Source organism: Lemur catta, chromosome 7 (genome assembly GCF_020740605.2).
Source record: "Lemur catta isolate mLemCat1 chromosome 7, mLemCat1.pri, whole genome shotgun sequence".
Lineage (NCBI taxonomy): Eukaryota > Metazoa > Chordata > Mammalia > Primates > Lemuridae > Lemur > Lemur catta.
This window is the reverse complement of record NC_059134.1, coordinates 81,011,617-81,035,552: the sequence shown is the minus strand read 5'-3', so window position 1 is coordinate 81,035,552 and position 23,936 is coordinate 81,011,617. Positions and strand designations below refer to the sequence as shown.

The window sequence follows — 23,936 nt, the reverse complement described above, 5'->3', positions numbered from 1 at the left end:
TTTCCATGTAATATGAGCTCAATAAATATTTGAATGAATTGCGTTTATTAGACTTTAACTTTTCACTTGAGCTCCTGTTTCCCCTAGTAGACTTAGGGTTGTTTTAGTTATTAGGTACTGTTGACATAATGTGTAAGGCCTAGAGGGAAAGTCTCTGAAGATGTGAGAGAACAACAACAACAAAAAAACCAAAAAACCAAAATGGGGCTTTGTGTTCATCAGTGTTGGTTCATTTGTGCTGCAATAACAATGATTTCCCAGGTGTTAGTGGCGTAACCACAAAAAGCTTTATTTCTAGCTCATGTTATATACTCCTTGCAGGTTAAGGATGAGGGGTTAGAGATTCTAGCCTCCATAAAGTCACTCAAGAACCCAGGCTGATAGAACCTCTGCCATCTCTTAGTTGCATCGTCTAGAAAACACAGGCTTCCTGATTGCCAAGGTAGGAGAAGAGCCTGAAGAATTGGTCATAGGCTTTTTTCTGCCTCACGACTCACCTTTCGTTGGCGGGGGACTAATCACATGGCTTTGCTCAAGTGTAGAAACTGAGATAGAGACTGAGATATGCAGCTCTCTGTTTACCCAGATGAGAGGATGGCCAGCTATTGGTGAATATTATTATTACATCTACCAAAAATTTGAACATATGAAAATAAGGCTGAAAATCCAAACTAATTCAAAATTAAAAATAAAAAAATCCAAATTAATATATACCTAATTAAATGTTACTCCATCAATACATTAGATATTCATAAATATTTTATTGCATTCAAAAAGTTTGTTTTTTAATTTCAAAGTCCTCAATAGGTATAATTGCTATAAAATCATACCACTTCATGAATTTATATGTTACTGGTACCCAATATTGTCAAACACAAAATTGTGAAACTTCCATAACTTTACTGTTACCTTTAAAAATGTTTGATATCATGTGTGGTATGACCACCAAAATTAAAACACCCCAGGAAAGTCTCTTAATTTCCTTAGTAGACAGTGAATTCCATGAGAGCGTGGTCTTTCTCTCTTGTCATTTTATCTCTGGGGTCCAGCACAATTTCTGGCATAGTGGAGAAGCTTGTCAATGCTTGTTGAAATAATTTAGTCTTCAATTTTGAGGAAAGTGTAATCCTAGTGAAGAAACTGACAAGTAAAAAAGTTCAATACGTTTCTGTAAATGTTAACAGTCAAAGTCTCAGTAGGAAAGAGCTGTACACACACAATGAATAATTCAAGGACAATGTAATGAAGATGTGGACTAGGCCTGATGAGGGAGAGGAGGAAGCAGTTGCTGGAAAGAGGGCCACCTACAGCGAAGGTGACTTGAGGTGAAGAGACTCAGCCAGCCTGCAGAACGTGAGGTGGAAAAGTCTATGGCAGGCAGAGGGAATAAGATTTCACAAGGCAAGGAAGAGTGAAAGTGTGTTGAAGTGATGGTGAGGATGTCAGAAGTAGGCAGGGCAGAAAGGTTCTGGAATGGAGTGGAGTTGATGAAGATAGATAGACAAGTAGATGGGAGCTGTAATGTGAAGCGTTTTGGAAATGGGTGTTCCCCTGTAGGCGTGGTCCATTGACTGATTTAGAAAACCAAACCCTCCAAAGCATTCCTGGATAATGCAGACATCTTCCTACTGAAAACAGAAATATGAGCACAGGGGCTGATGCCAGAGACATTGTACAGGTTAGCTTTTCACTTTGCCTTCAAACTATGGCTCAAAATTATGTTATTTTTCCCCCCAGTCCTATTTTAAAAATTCCTTCCACATAAATTGAGAGACTGAGCCAAGAATATATCTGAATGTAGCCCTTGCTTTGTGGCGGCAGGAAAATGTCTGGGTTGAGGGGAGGTGATGAGGGGCCTGTCTGGAGAAGAAAGTAGGGGGAGAGAGGGAAGGAGTCTAGGAGATGGTCCTTGAGTCTCTGGACCCAACACCCTGGAAGTAGAGCTGCAGTTTCTCTCATGTTCCCACCATTTTCCAGAGTTGCCTTGGCACAGGGGTGCTCAGGCTTAGTTTAAGGCTCTGAGCCACTGTGCTTTGTCAGGTGGGCTTTCCAGGAGTCGCTGCTGATTGGCTGTGGCTCCCGTTCCAGCTGGGGCAGACACCTGTCAGTTCCATCAGCAGGTGCAAGAGCAGCTGGAAGAAGTTTGAATTTGCTCCACAGGCTCCATCCAAAGCCCAGGAAGCTGAAAAAAGGCATCCTAGACATGAGAGGTAAGGGGAGGAATGGGTACATGAACTTACTTGCAGTCACTTCTTTTAGTGTCTGCAGACTTCAGTTTCCCACTCTGGTCTTGCATTCCTGGGCTGTCCCACATCATGCCCACTTCCCTCTCTCTCTCTCTCTCTCAAACCTTTCTAGCTCTCCCATCTTCCTGTTTATCTGTTATGAGGCTGTTTTCCAGCTCATTCAGAGTTCAGCTCCTGTCATGGTTACCACCTGGGAAGTCTTCTTTGGTTTAACTAAACTACCATTGGCCAGACTTGGAATTAGCATCATGTAGAGGGGTAAAAACCAAGTGTTACATCTCTTTTAGAATTTGTCTAGAAGATTTTCCAGTCCTCACCTGAAGACTCTCCCTTCCCCCAAAAGGGGAAAAAAAAAAACCACAACAGGAAAAATAGCATGCCAGCAGGCCAGTCAGCCATTTCTCTTCAGTGCCAGTAGTCCTCACAGCAATTCATACTGTCATCCAGGAGTCAGTCCTTTTTGCTTCCCACCCTCACCCCAAGTGTCAGTTCAGTTGTGAGGAGAGGAGATCTAATTGGGTAAGTACAACATCCAGCCTGGCTTTAAGGCCCTATGTCCCAGATATGACTGAGTTTCTCACTTTAGAGTCACAGACACAGTTTTCAGGATTCCTGCAAGGCACATGCTCGGTACAAGAGTATCGCTATCATAGAAGTCTGAAGATATGTATTCCAACCAGGTATTTATAGCTCATACACCTGAAATTCCCTTCAGATGCTACTGTATAGAATTCAGGGATTGTTTTTACCTAAAGCACGGTTGCTTGGTAACAGAGCTGCTCTTCCACCTTTATCAAGTTTCCAGGGGAACAGTGCTAAAATGTTAACCTAAGGTCAAATCTATGGAAAAAGAGAAGGGGTATTGTTAATCCTTTATCCATAAACAGTTTCACTGAGAGGCTATGTGAGAGAAGGGTTGAAGGGGAGGTGAGGGAGTTAGCGCTGTGGCTATCTGAGAAAAGCTCCCCTGGCAGAGGGAGCACTCCGTGTGAATACCCAAGGTGGAGGCTTGTCTGGCATGAGTGAGGAGCATGAGGGATGTCAGTGCATCTGGAGTAGAGTGAACGAGGAGAAGAGGAGGCGCTGGTGAGAGGTAAGCGGTGAGGCTACAGGCTAAGTAGTGCTTCTCAGGGACATTGAAAAGACTTGGATATAAGACTAGTGAAATCTGTCTTATATTTAAAAGCGTCATTCTGGCTATTGTCTTGAAAATAGACTATAGGAAAGAGTAGAAGCGTAGTGACTTGCTAGGAGGCTGTTGGAGTAATTCCATATGGGCAGTGGCTTGGACTCGCATAGTGGCAGTTGAAGAGAGGGTACTAGTCACACTCTTCATGTTATAGACAAAGCATGGCATTTAGCTTTGTGCTCTCTAAGAAATATAACTTTTAAAGCTTATTCAAATATCTGTTGAAATGAATGTACTACACAAAGTGCTATAGCAGGGTGGCCTGAGAAACTGAAAATATGGCCAACAAATGTTCAGTGTTTGATAGTGAAGAAAGTAAAGAGTTTTAAATTCGTATTGCCTAAATTAAAACATGAAAACCACGGAAAGGCTTCATTGCAGTATGAAAAGCCAATGCTGATGTCTGTAAGTGTGCAGAAAATTTATTAAGTTTCTGTGATGAAAATTATGCCAAAACCCAGGCACTTCTTTTCCCTCTCATCCTTGTTCAAATGCTACTGTGCCTTCCTGGCCACCCTCATTAAAACAATGAACTGGCTAGGCACCGTAGTATGCACCTGTAGTCCCAGATACTTGGGAGGCTGAAGCAGGAGGATCACTTGATCCCAGGAGTTCAGGTCCGGCCTGGGCAACATAGTAAGACTCATCTCTAAAATAATAATAATAATAAAAACCCTGCCAACTGCCTTCTCCTGACTCCCAGTATTCTCAACCCCACTTCCCTACTTTATTTTTCTCCATAGCTCTCATCACTATCTGATATATTGTGTATTTTACTTGTTTATCTGTTGTCTGTAAATAAAAATGTAAGTTCCTGTTGGCAAGTACTTTTGTCTGTTTTATTCACTCCCATGTCCCCAGTGCTTGACAAATACTAGGAGCACACACATTTTTTTAAAAAGACTAAATGGTATATTTCATAGAAACCAGTTGGTTTTCAACTAACCTATTTTTTCCCTTTCATGCTGTATGTTTGTTTTTGTTGTTTTCTTTTGATGCAAGCTTGGTATTTTTTCCCACACATCTACTCAATTATGAAAAATTTCTATCATATAAAAGAAAATAATATAATTAAGTCCTATGTGGCCATCATCCGTCTTCAATGATTATCAACTCGTGGCCAATCTTGTCTTATTTATTTCATCATCCTTATAACCACCCCCCTCCACAAATTAATTTGAAGCAAATCTAAGACATCATATAATTTCAGTATGTATCTCTAAAAGACAAGGACTCTTTTTAAATACAAAGTTGGAATACCATTAACATACTGCAAAAAATGAGCTGTAACTCTGTAATGTGAGCACAGAAAAAAAGAATAATTCCATAATGTTAGCAAATATCCAGCCACTGTTTAGAGTTTCCCAATTGACTCACATTTTTAAAAAACAATTTGCTTAAATCATAATACAAATAAGGTCTCTATACTGCAAGTCAGTGGACTTATCATTTATCTATTGCTACAGTAATGCTTCCTAACAAAAACCATAATACTTCTGAAGTTAAAAAAATTAAGCATTTATTGCTGATGTATCTGGGGTCAGTGTGGCAGTTCTATTGATCTGGTCTGGGATCATTCACATGTCTGGGTTTGGCAGGCTGTAGGTCAGCCTTACCTGGGATGACTGGGATGACCTGACCTTGAACCACATCTCTCATCCAGCAGGTTAGCCCTGGCACATCCTTATAGTGATGGCAAAGGAGTGAAAGAGTGATATGTAGCTTTGAAATGATTCTAAACACTTACTACTTTGATACTTGAGTGACATCTGTTTTGCTGTAATAACATGGGGTATGATCCCCCTCCCGGTAAGAATCTTGCACCACACCTATCAGACCACATGTGTGAGTTATTGGCCTCAGCTACTGGAGTCCAAAACACATATAAACCCAAGATTTTGACAGATGCATTGAGAGCTCAGGGAAAGTCTCTGTCAGCCTTCAGGCTATTCTCTGAAGCCTTGCCCACTAACATTGGCACCACTTGCTAGTATCCAGGGACCGTGTGTGTCTTTGTTGATCTCTGCAACATAGGTCAAACTATCTCTCCTGAGAACCTCGTGTAGAAAGGTACACTTTAAACTTTGATTAGACTTTATATCTATAGAGGACTGCTTTCATCCTAATTGAGCAACCAGGCTTTACTAATTGGACTCTGCACAAAATAGGAACTCACTATGCAGTGAATGTACCTCATATCTCAAGTGTATTCCTTGTGAGATGTGGTCTCATTATTTTCCCCCTCTTTAAACAGTGTGAAAAAGAAAAAATTACCTGTACAAATGGTAATAACTCGTGGACTTGTGAAATCATACTTTGATCATCTCATAGTTTTAGCCATACAAAAGAGAGAGCAACCAGTAGCACACAAGTCTCTTCAGGTTTGGGGCTTAGAAGTGGCCCATAATTACTTCTAGCTCATTCTTTTGGCCAAAGAAGGTCACATTGCCAAATCAGAGTCAGACTGGAAAGTACTAAAAAGTTACATGGTATAAGGTGGGATGAAGGATTGGCGACTTTCTTTATCAGTCACAGTGGATACACCATTTATGTTTTTTAATCTATTGATTTCTTCTCTGTCTCTTTCTTCCTGTCTTTATTTTCCTTGTTGCAATTTATTTGTTGAAGAAAATGCAATTGCTTTTTTTGCCCTAAAGAGTGTGATTTTTCTAATTTTATTTTTATCACGTTGTTTAACATATAGCTATACCTCTATATTCCCTGTAGATTGTAGTTAAAAGACAATCAGATTCAGGTCTGATTTTTTTCTTTTTTTGGCCAAAAACGTTATGGAATGTCATTATTTCTAATAGAAGGCACATAGTATGTGGTTGTCTCTCTTTTTGTGATATTAGAGGCCATCAAGGATCTTTGCCTCATTCCATTATTGTATTAGGAATAGTAGAATGGTGATCCTCTAGTACGGTCATTGTTCTTCATTTTTAGCTGGAATACCTCTAGAAAGAAAAACTTTTTCCCTTGTTGTCGATTATAAACTTTTTCTGAGACCCAATTGGAATAGGAAAGACAGAGCAAATGATTAATCCCTTTCCTTTAGTCATCAGTTTTCAAAATGATGAGTTGGTTCACTAGCATCCTCCAAAGGTGATAAAAAATGATTGTTTTTGAGCATCATTGTAAATGATGAATTTAAACATATTTGATTCATTTTAATCCTTACACTTATTATTTTCATTGTTGCCTAAATTTTCCTATCTTTGGCCAGTGGAACCTTGTTCAAGTTGACTCTTGAATTCTTTTGACCTCATTGGTCTTGAATAGCTTTTTTGCTTTCTGATATGACAAAATATACCAGGCTTATCTTGTATTTTTCCTGTGTCAGGCTGAGACATATTATTTCTCCAAAAAGCCTGGGTTCTGTTTAGTAGGAAATGTGTGTTTTGAGAGAGACTCTGGGTACTAAGTATGTTCATTATAACTGGTTTTGTGGCAAACTCAGAAAAAATTAGGATTTTATTTAACTTAATTGATTTTACATCTGTGTTTCTCTTCTCCCATACCCCCCATCTCAATTTTGAATGGAACCAGCATAAAAACTCATTTGCTTTATTTTATAACACACACACAACAATCTCAGAGTAACTGTGCCAACATTATCACCAACTGTATGATTACTGAAAAAAGTTTATCTTTTTTGGGTAGTCTTTTTGTCTTTTAGTTATATCCCAATTCAGAATGAATGGACAAATCTGTGTTTTAAAGTCATTTGAAATAGTTACTTTCTGTGTGGTTATCAACTCAATATACAGTTAGTTTCACTAATTTCTCTTTACTTTCGGTTTTAGTATTGCTTTTTAAATGTAATTTTATTTAAAATAAAAGAAATCAGTATTTTTCAGAGAAATGTAAGCTCTATGTTTTTATTCTATCCTTTGTACTCTGTGGTCCCTTTCTCCTCCTATAGATTGAGTGTGTGTATTTTTTGGGGGGCTTTGGTTTACACTTCCTTTGCTTTTTTGTCTTCCTTTTAACATAATATTTTAGATGTTAGGAAATGAACATATATGTATATGTGCCATCTTTCTTAGATAAATGGTGACATATTCTACATACTTTTCAATACCTTATTTTTTCATCCCCCCATAAAAATATATCCAACTTCTGACACTAAATTAAAAAGCAAGGTGCATAATAATATGTAAAGTACAATTGTTGGTGAATATAAAAACAGAGAGAGAAATATATGTATATGCTGACATGTGCATGATTTTTAGTAGAAGCCAACACTGGAACATTAATTGTGAGTACTTTTAGGGAGGGTGACCAGGAGGGTGAGGCAGGGGGTCAGGCTCTCATTATTTATTTTAAACTCTTCTATACTGTCTCGAGTGTAAATAGAGTCAAGATCTGCTGGATCCAAGGGCTCATAGGATGTTAGTAGAGTTCAGTGTCTCCCTCTCCATCTATCCCTTCCCTCTTCTTTCTCACGTGTGCCTGCATTCTCAGCAGCTCCGAGCATATTCCCTTATTCCCTCAGCAACTGTAGCAGATGTAAAACATGCCACTTAACAAGTCCCAGATATGCCTGATTTGCCTAGATAATATCATATTCATTCCCGAACTCTTCACTGTGAGATATTCATAGAGAGGTGGGATGCTCTCAGGTGCCACACATCCACTCTTTGAGCCAAGGGTGTGGACACAGATGAAGAAGTTGTGCAGTGAAATTCAGTACACTATTATCAGAAGGAAAAGAGATGCTAGTTAGGTTAAAATAGCAGATGTCCACTCTGCCAGAAGAGGAAATTATTTGGTCCAAAGTCTATTTGTTTGGCTATTATGACAGGGATGCCTATTGAACATGTCATTGAACATATGAATCATGTAGCCAGCACATTTTAAAAAATTCCATTTTCACCAAGCAACTTTATGATTATGATTTGGTTTCCTATATTAATCTGCCTTCTGAGTTTTTAGTGATGTTTGCCTTGCAAATGAATAACTTCATTCTATTAATCATTCAGGTATATTTTGAATGTGATTAGTGAGAGCCAGCCTTCTCAAGTCAAATCTGCTGTAGGAATTTTACACTAGGAAAGGTAAGGACTAGATTCCAGACTATGGTAAATTCTTCAAAGTAACATTGTCCATGGATGGCTCTTTTCACTAATGGCAAGCTCTGCCTTTCAATTTAGCTCCTTCAACCTGCAATGGTGTTACAATGGCGTACTCTCTATTATAAATGGATAAACTGTTTTTTTGATGAACAAGTCAGATTCTGTTGTAAACTTGTAACTTTTTTTAGGGTGAGTTCTCTAGAGTCTTGACATTTTCTAAGTGAACTTGATAAAATATAATTTAGAGGTTATCAAAACTGAGGACCTTCTGTATCCATCAATATATTATTATGAGAACTTTCTGAGTAGCTAGGCAGTTACTCTCCTTAATATAAAAACAGTTTTCATCTGCTTATAGGCAGACTATGATAAATTTTATATTATGTCCATTTTTTCACAATAAAAATATTTGTGGAACTTTTTGCAAAATCACCCAAGAACTCTAGGTTGCAGATACAGTGGTCAGTTCTCGGGTCCTCTTAGAGCTTGACACAGGTGATCTCTTTCTTGAAATCCTTCCCTCATGTGACCTCTAGGATATTAATTGCTCATGTTTTTTCTTCTACTTGAAAGATTGTTGGCTTTCAGTTACTTTTGAGGGATCATCCTCATCTTTCCGACCTCTCTAAATGTTGAGGTTCCTGAGGTTCAGTCCTTGTACCTCTTTTCTTCTCTATGGTTATTCTCTAGGTGACTTGAATCAGTTCCTTAGCTTTAAATATCAACTGTAAGTTTTTCCAATTCATATTTCCAGTGGCAACCGCTTCTCTGAACTCTATATTTTTGTAAACAACTGTTGACTTGACATCTCCACTTGGATATCTAATAGCATCCTAATTTTAACATATCTTAAGCTAAATTTTTTAATTTCTATTTTATTATGACCCTCCCATTCCTCTCCCAAAGGCAAGTAAACAAAAGAAGCTGCTCTTGGTGCAGTAGGGGTAGTGAGTACACTTTTATTGATTAACTGTGGAACCTTAAACAAGTTACTGAAAATTTCTGTGCTTCTGTCTCCTTATTTGTGAAGGTTAAATAAATTAATATATGTGAAAATTACATGTAGAGCATTTGGAAAAGTGCCTGATATCTACTAAAAATAATTTAAAAATTAACTATTATTATTATTTTTTGTTGTTACCAAGATGATAACAACAATGACAACAACAAAACAATAATAACAATTTTTGTTGGCTCTACTTTCAAGTTTAATCTGAATCCCGCCATTTTCTTCTACTTTCATGGCTACAACCCAAGTCCAAGCTATCATCATCATCTCTTACCTGGAAAATGGCAAGAATCTCTTCACTGGTCTCTCATTTCTGTTCTTGCCTTGTGTAGTAGTTAATTTTATGTCAACTTCAATGGACTTTGAGGTGCCAGATATTTGGTCAAACATTACTCTGGGTGTCTCTGTGAGGATGTTTTTGGATGAGATTAGCATTTGAATCGGTAGACTGGTTAAAGCAGATTACCCTCCCTAATGTGCTTGGGCCTCCACCGATCAGTTGAAGGCCTGAATAGAAGAAAAAGGTGAACCCTCCCATGAACAGCAGGAAACTTTGGCTGCCTAAATGCCTTGAGCTGGGATATTCATTTTCTCCTGCCTTTGGACTTGAATAGAAACATCAGCTCTTCTTCGGTGTCCAGTCTTGTGGGTTTCGGACTGGAACTATACCCTCAGCTCTCTGGGGTTCCCAGCTTGCTGACGGCAGATGTTGAGACTTTTCAGCATCTATAATTGCCTGAGTCAATTTCTTATAATCAATCTCTCTATATGTGCACATGCATACGCACACACATACACCCCGCATATTGGTTCTGTTTCTCAGGAGAACCCTGATTAATACACCCTATAAGTCTATTCTCTCAAAACAGCTAAGGGAATGCTTTAAGAAAGTAAACCTGATCACATCAGTCTCCTGCTCTAGATACTCCAGTGGCTTTTCCTCATTCTTGGAGTGAAACTCTAAGTTATTTCCTTGAAGAAGAGAGAAACAGAGCAAGAGTGAGAGAGAGAGAGAGAGAGAGAGAAGAAGAGACAGAGAGACAGGCAGAGAGAGAAAGGGAGCACACTGAAGATTACCAGTTTCTATATTAACAGAAAATCCCATCTATTCCCCTCCCTTCCCCATGGTCAGCTGAAAATAGGAACTAGAACATTCAGTCACGTGTGATTAGATGGAGGTTTCTTAGCCTTTTTCTGTTAAGTAGGTGATTTATTCTGAGCTCCAAATAACTGACTTGAAATTTTTAAATGTTAAATAACATTATTTATTTTTATACATAGAGAAAAGTGTATTTTTGGACATGACCCATAATGTCTGTGACATATAAAATAAAGTATGACGTGCTCATATAGTAAGCATAGTCACAGTATAGAAAGGTTCTAAATGACTTCCAGTCCCTTGTCCACAAGTACCTACTATTATTATTAATAGTTTCTTGTGATTCCTTTCAGAAAACAAATTATACATACACTACCAGCATATAAAAAATTTCTGTTTTTCATTCACACAAAAGGAAGATTATACTTTACACATTATTCTGCACTTGCTTTTGCATCTTATAATATGGCTTGGGCATATTTCCATTATCAGCTAATATACCTTTCCCTCTATACATCATGGGTTGCATGCTATTCCATAGTCTGGATATGTCATATTTTATTTAATAAGAACTACAGTGCTGAAAGCTTTTGTTGTTTCCATTTTTAGCTACAATAAATACCCTGGACCTATATCTTGGTGAACCTTTGCAAGTGTGGATATAAATAAATTCTTTGCCATGAATTGCTAGGTCAAAGGCTACATGTGCACTTTAGATGTTGGAAGATATCATCAAATTGCCTTAAAAATGTATAACTTTACACATCTACCAACAATGTCAGCACTAGACATTGTTAAATTTAAAATTTTTCTGTCAATCTGTGGGTTAAGCTAACATCTTGTTTTGATTTGCATTTCTTTAGCTATGTTTTATGATTTTTTTCTGTGCCTATTGACCATTATTTTTATTTTTCTATAAAATATCTGTTCATATCCTTTATTTTTTTATTATGTTACTTGTCTTAATCTTGATTTGTACAGCTTCTGAATATGTTAAATAAATTTTTCATTTTTATATGTATTACAAATATTTTTCCCAGTCTTGACTATAATTTTTCATGAAAAATTTCTTATGACTTCTGTATTATGTCTTGCTTTTCCCATTCTAAGATTTTGAATGCATTCACTGATTCTGTCTTTGAGAACACTCATGATCTCATTTTTTGAGTGTTTAAATCTTAGATTTCTCTGGAAATGACTTAATTGCTACAAACCAAGTAGCGATTTTGCTATATTTTCTTCCTAATTGATTACCTAATTGCCTCAACATCATTTGTTGAATAATCTATTCCTTTTGACCACTTACTTAAAATACTCATTTATCAAATGTGTTTGTATCAATTTTTGAATTCTGTCTTCCATTCTATTGACCCATATGCTTCTTCTTTAGTCCCAGACTAATTACTGTAGCTTCTTACCATATCCAATTATCAGGACCCAATTATCCTTTCTCATTTTCTTTTTCAGAATATTCCTTGCTTTTGGTACAATTTCTTTTTCCCAGTCGAACTTTAGCAAGGCTAAAGAAACCTTTGCTTGTTCTAATCTGTGTTTCTTCACACATAAACAACAACTACATGTGTTCATTTCAACCAGGTACTAGACCTTCTAGTATATAGCTGACTTGTATACTCAGAATGACAGGTGGTGGAAATCTGGGAAATTCAGTTTCCATATATATAGCCTCAAATAAGAAATAGCAAACTCATGCAGATGAAGTTCTAGTGGCACAGATGTTTGATCTACATTGTCAAAAATCTTATGGTTCTTGTTTCTACAATGATAACACCAACCAGTATATGTGAATAATAAAAGATCCAGTAAAAACATTTAAGATTAATCTCTGATTTATCGACTAGGCATTTTCTTACCTTCTTTCCCATCTCCCAAAGTTCAGTTGGTATGATCAAGTACCATTTTAAAATTTTTTTGTGTTTTCCATTTGACATTTTCCCATCTTCTTTTGGACTCTTTTACTGTGTTGGTACTAAATATAGAACAGTTTTCTTGGGAATCTGATGCCCTTTCAGTTCACTTCTTAAATGTTCTTAAATATTGACAACCACCAGTGAAACTCCTAAAATCCTATCTATCCCCATGGATTTTGTGTTAGATTTGATTTCATTTCTTATTTGCACTTTCTGTTATAGAGAAAGTGACGGCATACATGTTGATCTAACTACTCATGCCCCTTTCACCCCCCTTTTAAAAATATAAATTGATATTTTGACAGCTGGCTGCTTAGCCCAAAGAGATTTCAGAATCAATGACTATTTTTTAGAACTCTTACTGGAATTCTTAATCTCAGTAATCTTCTAAGATATATATTGTTAATCTTACTTAACAGATGAGCAAGTAGACTAAAGAAGCTGAGGGGAGAGATAAAAATTTTGTGCACCTATTATATGCTAAGACTTGCTGGGTCCTTTACTCTGTGAGGGAAGTGACTATTTGTTTTGGTTACCAATCCATCCTCAGTATCTAGCATGCTGCCTAGGAAATAACACAGGCTGCTCTTCCTGTCTTGGTGTGGTGTATGTGGAGCAGCCATATCTGTAAAAGAAAAGCCTTAATAAACGTGGATTACTTTAATCTATTGTATCAGACCCATCTATTCTTAGGGACTTTGGGAAACCCTTGCAGAATTATTTTTTCCAACCATTATGTTTTTACCTTGGCAGTTTTTGGTTTCTTTATGTTAAGGCTGGGGGATGGGGACTGGGGCAGTCCATAGAGAAATATTTCTTATTCTAGAAGGGAGTATCTGGAATGTATTTCCACTCGTCGAATGTCGTTACTCTAACTTCTTTAACACTGTAAAGCATTATTCTTTCCAAGATAGTGTTTGGGTTAAATTATAGACCCACTCCCACAGATAATATAGTTCCGTGAGGGGAAAACGTGTTTCATGTTCTAAAATTTCAATTTATATTTTTGTGGCAAACCCGGCTTGATTTTCAGCTGGCACCCAGTGATGTTTGTGTTATCCACAACACTGCATTCCATTAGCAGAATTCATCAAGGGTTGATTACACCTCCTCCACAAAGCCACTTGGTTTTCCATCTACATTGCTACATATGCCTGTGACAGCTTATGATTAATCACTCACTTTAAATATTTTCAGCAACAGTACTGCTGTCTTTCTCAACCCTGGAAAACCTGGCGAAGGTCACCATCACTTACCACATGCATGAAAAGGAGCATCCCAATAGCCTCAGGGTTTTCTACAACTGGGAGATAATTTTTCACAGAAATGTATTTTAAAATTTGAGAGCAGTTGTATGCCTTTTCTTCTAAACTGCTGAATGACTTAATGTCTTTTTAATGTGAGAGGTCATTTGGATTGTCCTAAAGTGTTATACAGCCTTTAAACCAATCATGAGATCACATTAGTCTCCATTTGCTCCCAGATTTCATGTGCTTTAGTAACAGTGAAGGGAAAACCATACTCATTGCTCAAAAACTGTTGGCTGTTTCTGTTGCTACTCATTGCAAAGGTTTGGTTTTTAAGTTGTTATTGGTTTCTGAAAGTGATAAATCATATTATTTGTTTTAAATGATGAGGTATGTTATTGCTTTGGATATGTGAAGAAATGAAACAAGACTGGTGTGAAAATTTAATTTTAAATTGCTTGATTAATTCATTTTAGTGGCATATAGCAAAGACTATTTTTTATTATGCTAGAATAAGCCAATTTACTGTAAATCAGCCTAACAAATGAAATGCCTGAAGGTACCTTATAAATTGCAGTACTGTTTTTGTTGTAGTGAATGTAAATGAATCAAAATGCAAATTCCTAAGACAGTTTTAAAATGTTTCTAGCAGCATTTGTATATAAATTATTGGCCCAACTTTCATAGTTGATTATATTCAGCTCTGATTTTATGTTTTTCTTTCAATTCTGATGGAAATCTAAAGTTGACAACCATTGTGAACGATAGATTTCTTTTCATTTGGTTGGTAAGGAAGGTTTGCCATGCTTCAACCTCACTGGCCAGGAGATAGCTTTAATGAGAGGGTGGTGAAACTTTTCATGAAAATCTGCGTTGACATATTATGCAGCTGATGCAACAAGAATTAATATTATACCAGATGTGAAAACTTTCCACATATTTCTCTGAGTGAGAAAAGCAAGATATAGAAAAACACGTAAAGAGGATTGTTTTGTATACACATAGGCATATCATATGTGTGTATAACTATATAACTCAATATTTAGAGATATAGAGATATATAGTTATAGATGCAAACATATTCGTTGTTAACATGAGGTTTCCAGGGAGTGGGGTAGGCACAAAGAGAGCCAAGAAAAAAATGGAAAGAAAGTACTGCCCTAAAAAGCAGATTTTATGTTTGTGAAAATGGGCATGTTTCTTCTACCAGTTGATTTATTTTTGGAGGAGTTAGAAATAAGGTAGAGTGGAGGCTCTTCTCCATGTATGGAGCAGTATGTAAATTAGATTTCTCTATATTTACCAAATCTTAAATACTGAATATTAAATAAGGCAACCTGGAAATATGATCACTTCATTTGAAAAAGGAATATGATTTTTTTGTAACATGAATAACCAACCACCTTAATTATTGGGGGAGGGTTGTGAACTGGTAGACAGAAGCCCCTAGGTGGGAGTGACTATTCATTATAGGGCTTTGTTTTCCTTTTGTCAACAAGGAATTATTTAGCATCTATTTTGGGCCAGGCCCTGTATTAGGTGCTTGGCAGGCTACATGAAAGTAACACAGTGCAAACTTCAAGGAATCTATAGTATAGTTGAGGAAACCAACAAGCAATTAATGCAATTATTGTATAGCACATTTCCCAAAGAGGAAAAGGGAAGAAGGAAAAGCATCCCAGGCCAGAGGCAACAGCATGCACAAAGCCTCAAAAATGAGAAAGAGCATGGCACCTGTATGGGTTGTGGAATGGGATATGCTTGAACAATGTAGGGGAGCAAAGCTAGCTGGGAAGAGGAAGGCTTGAGAATATCAGGAGACAAAATCAGGATTTGGATGAGATTGTATAGTGGCTGAGTGGACATGCCATAAAGAGTTTGGGCTGTCTGCTACAAGAAAGGAGCAGCTCTAGAAAGTATTAGTGCAAAAGGGACATGATTAGGTTTATATTTTTGGAAAGGTGACTCTCACAAGATGAAGGATATATTTGAGGGAGAAAAAGATGTGAGGCAGTGAAACCATTTAGGAGGATTTTGCTGAAGACAAGTAGGAGAAAATAAAGGTAGTCAGAAGAGGAAGGAGATACTGTGGGGGAGAATGTAGAGGAAAAATTGATAGAATGTAGTGACTGACTGTTGTGAGGGGTTGCTCAGGAAAGTCTGGAGTTAAATCCCAAGTTTCTAAGAACAAAAACAATGTAAAAACAATTCCCCCCATTAACTCATTGAGAAAGAAGAGCTTAGATTTAAAATGTGCTTATCAACAGGCCAGTTCTAAATATAAAACTAATTTTTATTGAATGTTTTTATCAGGTTAAACACATCACATTTACTGTCTCTTTACTGACATACACTTCATGAATCTAAATTGAGTGCCAACTATGTGTTTGATAATGTTTTAGATATTATTATTTTCCATCTTATAAATGGAAACAGTAACTTGAAGAGGTTAAGAAACTTGCCCATGGAGTCGCAGCCAATTGATGGTGAAGTCAGAATTGTTAATGGAATCGAGGTTTCTTTAGCGCTGGATGATAGGCTTTCCTGTAGCCACGCCATGGTGCCTTCTTGGCATTGTGTAGGGTGGGTAGACTCTGTGTTTCCCAGCAAAGCTGGAGACATATAGCCTACCTGTTTTTACATTTATTCTAGTGCCCCTTGAGTGTATCTAAATAACATAGTTCCATTGGTACGGTTTCGTTTTTCCAAGCTATGGATTTCTCTCTATGAAACATAAGGATAAAACTCTTTATTCTCCTGCCCCACTACACATATGCAATGTCTTTCTCTCTCATGCTCCCAATACAGTGTTGATCTAATTTTGGTTTAATATATTCACTATTCGTATGTTATGACTATATCCACTAATCACAGCTGTACCATGTAGAAAAGTCTGATTACTTTCCTTTACCACGTAATTTTAACATTTGTCTTCTTTTGTTTATTTGTTTAGTTTTCTATGTACTTATTATTAATCCAATCTTGGGCTGTTCACCAACTGTCTAGAATGCCCCTGAATGTATTCACTCACATTCAAGTTTCTATTTTGTCTTCCTAAAGACGTGTCTCCTATATCCTTCTGACTTGTACCTCAGGAACCACCGGGTTGGTTTCTTTTCTGCCTGGTATACCTCTGACCACCTGCGACCTTCTTTCATGAGCGTCATGAAATGCCCTTTACTTCTCTGTGTAGCATAGCCTGTTTCTGATTTTTCTTGTCTTTCCTATGTAATTCTAATAGAAGATAAATTTTCTGAAAATTTTGCATGTTTGAAAATGTATTTTTCCCTTCACTTTTAAATGATAGTTTTGCTTGTTATTGAATTCTAGGTTGAAATTCATTTGTGTTTGGAATTTTAAAAGAATTCTACCATTGTTATCTAGCTTGCAGTATTGATGTTAAGCCTCTTGGAATCCTATTTTTCCTCTCTGGGTTCTTCTCTTTGCCCCTAATATTCTGAAATTGCACAATGATAGGGTGTGTGTGTGTGTCTGTGTCTTTTCTCTACATCATCTCTCTCTTTCTCTTATTCCTGTTTCTCCCCTTCTCCCCTCCCCTTACATCTTTTAGTTTAGAAACCTTCCTTAGATATGTGCTAATCTGTGGCCTTCTGTTTAATTTTAAGAAGGGGAATTGAAAAGCCAATTAAAAATATAAGAACATGAGTGCAGCTTGTCAACTGAGAGCTTCCCTGCAGGTTGTCCCAACTAGGCCTTTTGGATGGGGAAACTCTGATGTTTATATCCTCTAGGGCTGGTGAGATTCTGCAAAGAAGAATCTTCAGTCTCCTTCCTGGAGGGTACAATTTAACTGTTAGCATTCTGTGAGCCCAGTGGGATATCCCCATCCCACTCTATTTTTAGTAAAATGTCTTTTGAGGTTAGCTGTTCAGTGACTTTAGTCCGGAAGAGAGGTACCTCTATCTTACCTTACTGAAAGTTAAAAACAAAACAAAACAAAACAGGTCTTTTGCTGGTGCAGAGCATTCCTAGTTTCCCAGATATACAGAGTAGGTTGGAGATCTGAGACTTGCTAGATTTTCAGATAATTTCCTTTTTAAAGCCCTTCCCCTTTACTCTCATTTTCACAGAAAACTGGTACTGCCAATCTCTGAGTTTTCTTGAGATCCAGAGTTTATGGCCAGCTGCTAAGGATTCAGTTTTCGTATGTCTGCTACATTATTTATTTCTTTTTCTTCCTCTTTATATCTCCCCCAAATTTGTTTTGTTTTTGTTTCTTCTCACGTTCTCCATGGTTTTTTTTTGGGAAGGGGTTGTGCTATATAAAAATCCCTTTGCTATTTAGTGGCTTTGTGATAGATAGTGAAAGTAGATACGTGTATTCAGACTTCTATCTTTACCCAGAATTCCAGAAAATGCCAAGAAACTCTTTCTGGAGGTCTTTTGTGATGCTGTTTTGCTTCTGATTTCATTTATTAAGGCTACTTTCTCTTGTGGCATGCTTTATGGAGATGAAGAATTACTAGCTATAATACTCTCATCTAATGGGCTGGAACAGCCATGTTTTATTTTTGTCTCTGCCATCAGCTGGCTCTGTGACTGGAGTCAAATCCCTTAAACCCTGTTCCTTTGTCTATGTCTCTATAAACTAGAAATAATATGATACACTCAAAGGTTATTATGAAGATAAAATCAGATAATGTGACAGTGTTTTGTAAAAGGGCTTTAATGTGCTCCATGACTGCAAATTAATCTATATGTGAAGACACCTTAGTGTTCTTTATACTATAAACAATGTCAATTCATAAACCCTTTCCCCCACAGATTCTTTTTTTATCCATTGCCTAATTATTTTTGTTGCTCTTCCCTGAAACTTCTCTCCCTTTTCCAAGAGCAGCCAACTGCTCTACCCTATGCCAAGAGGAGTGAAGTGATTATACTCAGCTCCTCCACATCAAATTTCTGCCAACACCTCTCATGGCATTTCCTCACTACGACAAAAACAATGAGGGAATAAATTCATCTTTAGTTCATTATGTCTTCTGTTTCTCCTGCCTTTGAGTATCCCATCTGGTTACCCTAGATGAGGGATTTTTTCCCTTGTGCCATCACCAAAATTGCAAACCAAATGACAATGTGACAGTGCCTGTTAGCAGCTTGTCCTAACTGCTAAACAGTGGAATATACTTGATTTACTAACTGAAGAAAAAAATACTGACAAAAAAGGCCTGGATTCAGTGACCTATGCCAAAAATAGTTACAGACAGGCAAAAAAAAAAAAAAAAAGAAAAAGAAAAAGAAAAAAGAAAGAAAATCAGTCATTTGTGATTCCCAGCAGGCAGCAAAGAACTCCAAAATAGCTGTTCTTCTCCTGAACTTTCCCTGAAAGATTAATTGTCTCATGATTCTCTAGCATCAGTCCCTGAAATTCATGTGCCAGAGATACAATTTTTGTGCACCTTTTCTAAGATGTTTTTCTTGAGGCAGTTGCTGGTTGGAGGCTATCATTTTTTTGCAATATAAAAAGAAAATAAGATGAATTTTGACTTCTGGACTTGATGGAGTAATTGGGATTAGCCTAGCCCTCCAAGTTTAAATAACAAGAAAACTGGACAAAATATATGCAGCAACATATTTTTAAACTTTGAATAATTGGCATCCCAGAACTCTGATCCCTGAAAAGGGAAATAAATCAGGAGAGTCCTAAAATCACTTTGGTTTTCTGCCAGAGGAACAGGGGTGGGGATCCCAGGGTGAGCAAAATGATCCCAGTGATTTGAGGAGACAGAGATCACAGGGTGAAGAAGAGATGAGGCAGCTGGAATTTGCAGGGCAGAGTACAGGAGAGGAGAAAGTTATGCAGAGCAAGAACTACAGAGGTTCATGTATGGATTCCCTTGGGCCTGATACTGAATACAAATCCACAGATTTGTACGGTGGAAACCAATGAGACTGAGGAAAGATAAATGGGTAGTTATTAGCTGAAAAATTCCTATTGTTCACATGGGACTGAAAGATGTTGAAATTCTGATCAGCCAGAGTAGAGAGTCCTCATTTAACATTTGGGGCATTTCTGTAGACACTCCAGAGAGGTCATGCTTGAGAGGTATGGCTAAACTAACTCTAACATAAAGGCTACTCTAGACCTTCCAAGCTGGAAAAGCAGCTTAGAAAAGGTCGAAATTATTGTCAAGCAAATTAACTGCCTATCAGAACAATGTTCAACACTATTTATTTAAAGGGTGAAACAAAATCCAACACTCAAGAATGTACAGTTAACAATGGCTAACATCTAGTAAAAGATACTGAACCAGTAAAGAACTTTAAAACAGCTATTATTAATCATGCTTAAAGATATAATGGGAGATATTAAAATAATGACAAGAGAATTATAAACTATAAAAAAACTCAGCAGAAACATACAATGTCTATGCTACTAACTATATTAAAAATGAGAGCAAAATAAAGAATTTTTAATAGACAAACTGAGAAAATTGGTCACTTAACAGTATAAAATATAAACAATGTTGAAGAAAAAATGTTACCAGATGAAAATCTGTATATGTATAAAAGGAATGAAAAGTATCAGAAGTGGTAAATAGGAGGGTAGGGATAAAAAATTGTTTAATTTGAAGTGCATTAAAAAATAATTGACAAAGGCAAAATTATAACAATATATTGTGTTTATGATATATGTAAAAGTAAAATGTATAAAATCAAGGATAGCAGGGTGATATGGAAGTATATTATTGTAAAATTCTTATAAATAAAATAATATTACTTGAAAGTGGACTGTGATAAATTCAAGACGTATATTATAAACTCTAGCCAGTAAATCCAATAGTGGACATAAAGTGAAAATCAAAATATATTCAGTAAATTCCAAAGAATGTTGAGAGAAGGGTGTAAAAAACCCAGAAAACAAATTAAAAGAGTAATCAGAAAATAATAGGAATGGAATAAACATGAAACCACAGCATATTGAAATTTGTGAAGTGCAGCTAAAGTTGTGATCAGAGGGAAATTTTTAGCTTTCTATTAGAAAAGCAAGATGGTTTAAATTGATAATCTAAATTTCTGCCTTAAAAAGTTAGAAAAAGAGCAAATTAAATCCAAAGCAAGTAGAAGGAATGAAATAATAAAAACAAGAATAGAAAACAATAAAATATAAAATGGAAAAACAATAGAGAAAAATCAATGGTACCAAAACTTAGGATTGTTTGGGATGTGTGTATGGAAATAATAACAAAATTTATGGTCATCTGGTTATACTGATCAGGCAAAAGAAAGCTAGAAGACACAAACTACAAATTACCAGATCTTCAAATATTGAAAGAATGAGGTAATATTATGAGCAACTTTGAGCTCATAAAAATTAATAAATAGATATATTTTATATAAGTTATACCTCAGTAAAGTTGATTTAAAAAAAAGAAAAAATGAGCAAGTAATTTTACTTGTTGTGTTTCTTGGGGTCTTTCTTATCTAGGTACTTGTCACAGACCATGTCATTGTCATTTAATCTCATAATAAAATAGTGATATAACTTAGTAGTTTGGAGTATATGCACCAAGACTTCTTGTCTTTGAATTATTGTTCTGCCCATTAGAAAGTGTATGACTAGTGTAGTTACTAGGTTGGTGCGAAAGTAATTGTGGTTTTGGACCATGAATTTTATATCATTATAACTAGACTCAAACATATCTTTACTAATCAAAATAGGAACCATTACAATCAACACATTTTTGCCTACGAGAAATAAGTTTGTTTATTGTGCAGCATAAAAATCCATGCTTTGGGATGCGATGAACTGTTTGAAAGCATTTTCTGCATCTTGCTGGTTGTGGAGGTGTTTTCCCTGCAAAAAGTTGTCGAGATGCTTGAAGAAGTGGTAGTAGGTTGGCAAGAGGTCAGGTGAGTATGGCGGATGAGGCAAAACTTCGTAGCCCAATGCATTCAACTTTTGAAGCGTTGGTCGTTGGTCGGTTGTGTGAAGTGGTAGGGCATTGTCATGGAGAAGAATGGGGCCCTTTCTGTTGACCAATGCTGGCTGCATATGTTACAGTTTTCAATGCATCTCATTGATTTGCTGAGCATACTTCTCAGATGGAATGGTTTCACTGGGATTCAGAAAGCTGTAATGGATCAGACTAGCAGCAGACCACCAAGCAGTGACCAGGACCTTTTTTTTGGTGCAAGTTTGGCTTTGGGAAGTGCTTCAGAGCTTCTTCTCAGTCCAACCACTGAGCTAGTCATTGCTGGTTGTCTTATAAAGTCTACTTTTCCTCGAACATCACAATCTGATTGAGAAATCGTTCATTGTTGTTGCATACAAGAAGAGAAGATTATACTTCAAAATGATGATTTGTTTTGATTTTTGGTCAGCTCACAAGGCATCCACTTATTGAGCTTTTTCACCTTTCCAATTTGCTTCAAATGTCAAATGATGTCAAACTTGAGTTCTTCAGCCACTTCTTGTGTAGTTGTGAGAGGATCAGCTTCCATGATTGCTCTCAATTTGTCGTTGTCAACTTCTGATGGCCAGCCACTGTGCTCCTCATCTTCAAGGCTCTCGTCTCCTTTGCAAAACGTCTTGAACCACCACTGCACTGTATGTTCATTAGCAGTTCCTGGGCCAAATGCATTGTTGATGTTGCAAGTTGTTGCCACTGCTTTATGACTCATTTTGAATTTGAATAAGAAAATTGCTAGAATTTGCTTTTTGTCTAACATAATTTCCATAGTCTAAAATAAATATAAAATAAACAGCAAGTAATAAGTCCTTAGCAAAAAAATAAAGCGAGAAATGCACATTAAAATGATGTATGACATAACTACATTTATTTAAGAATGTATTCCAATATCAAATGGCAAATTTCAACAATGCTAAAACCACAATTACTTTTTCATCAACCTAATATTTAACCACTAGAGTATAAACTGCATGTGGGCAGGGAATTTCTATTTTGCTTACCTAGCAGAGTTCCTGGAACATGGTAGGCATCCAGTAAGTATTTGTTGTTAAACTCCAGTTGAGAGATGGAGAAATTGTGGCAAAGAAGAAAAAGATTGTCAGGAAGAAAGAAACTCAAGATTGAACCCAGGTTGGTCAGATTCCAAAACTATTGTCTTTCTACTATTGATATGGCAGGCAAGTGAGATGCTTTAATAGGAGTAAGCAAGCCTAAGAGGTAACTATATATTCTCCCTTTAATTTCCTTATAAGAAATGAAAATTATGTATACTTCTTTTCATTATCAAATTAATCCTTGTAACTGTTGCCCCTCTCACTTTAAATAAAACTGTTATTGCAGAATGAAAAGAAAGCAAGAGTCGTTTTTCTTTTTTTCAATACTTCCATTAGATGCTGCTGCTGAAATTGTTTAGTGAGAGTTCAGAATGTAAGTACTCAGTGCATTGTGGTTTTTGCCAGACAAATAACAAAACCCAAGTTAAGAGTTTTGATTTCTTGAAATCACAGTGTTTTGACCCATATTAGATTAGACTCGTCCAATGTAGGCTACCAAAACTATAAGAGATTAAATCCTATTCAAATCAATTTTAAAATGTGAAGCACATGCCCAAAAGCTGGCTAGACATTTATTTAAGGGATGAAATTGAAGAAATGAGATTAACCTCTATGTGCCAGACATTTTGCTACAATTTATAATTTTAACCTTTACAACTGTGAAAACTTTAAACTTCACAATTCCAAATCCCTTTCTTACCAAATAGTTGTATAATGTAATCGTGTAGAATTACAAGCCTACTAAATAATACATCTGGGATTTTATTTTTAAAATTATAAAACATAATCATTGATGTGTCTGGTGTGTTTAGATTTTTTCTTCTTTCTAATCAGGCAACTCAACTGAAGCTTGACTCACCAGTAATAAATTGAAACACAAAAATATTCTTGACAATATTTCTTCAGCTTTTAGTTTCTTCATGTTGCACATGTTTTCTTAAAACTTATTATAGAAAATTTCGAATATACAAAAGCGAGAGCTAGTATAACAAATCCTTATGCAGCCACCACTCAGCCCCAGTAAGCATCAACTTGTGGTCAACATTGTTTCCTATTATACCCGTCCATGTTCTCTCATACTCCCCAGTACTCATTTCATCTTTAAGAATTTTAGTATATATTTCTAAAAGACAGGAAAACAATTTTTTTAA

The 23,936-nt window shown here is 36.5% G+C and overlaps 1 non-coding gene across 1 annotated transcript; it reads left to right on the top strand.

Annotated features, from left to right (window-relative positions):
- Nucleotides 1–2,513: 2,513 nt before the first annotated feature.
- LOC123643104 lies at nucleotides 2,514–2,576 on the top strand. The gene has a single exon (XR_006736667.1). It is a non-coding gene; the product is annotated as a U7 small nuclear RNA (small nuclear RNA).
- The last annotated feature ends 21,360 nt before the right edge of the window (nucleotides 2,577–23,936 follow it).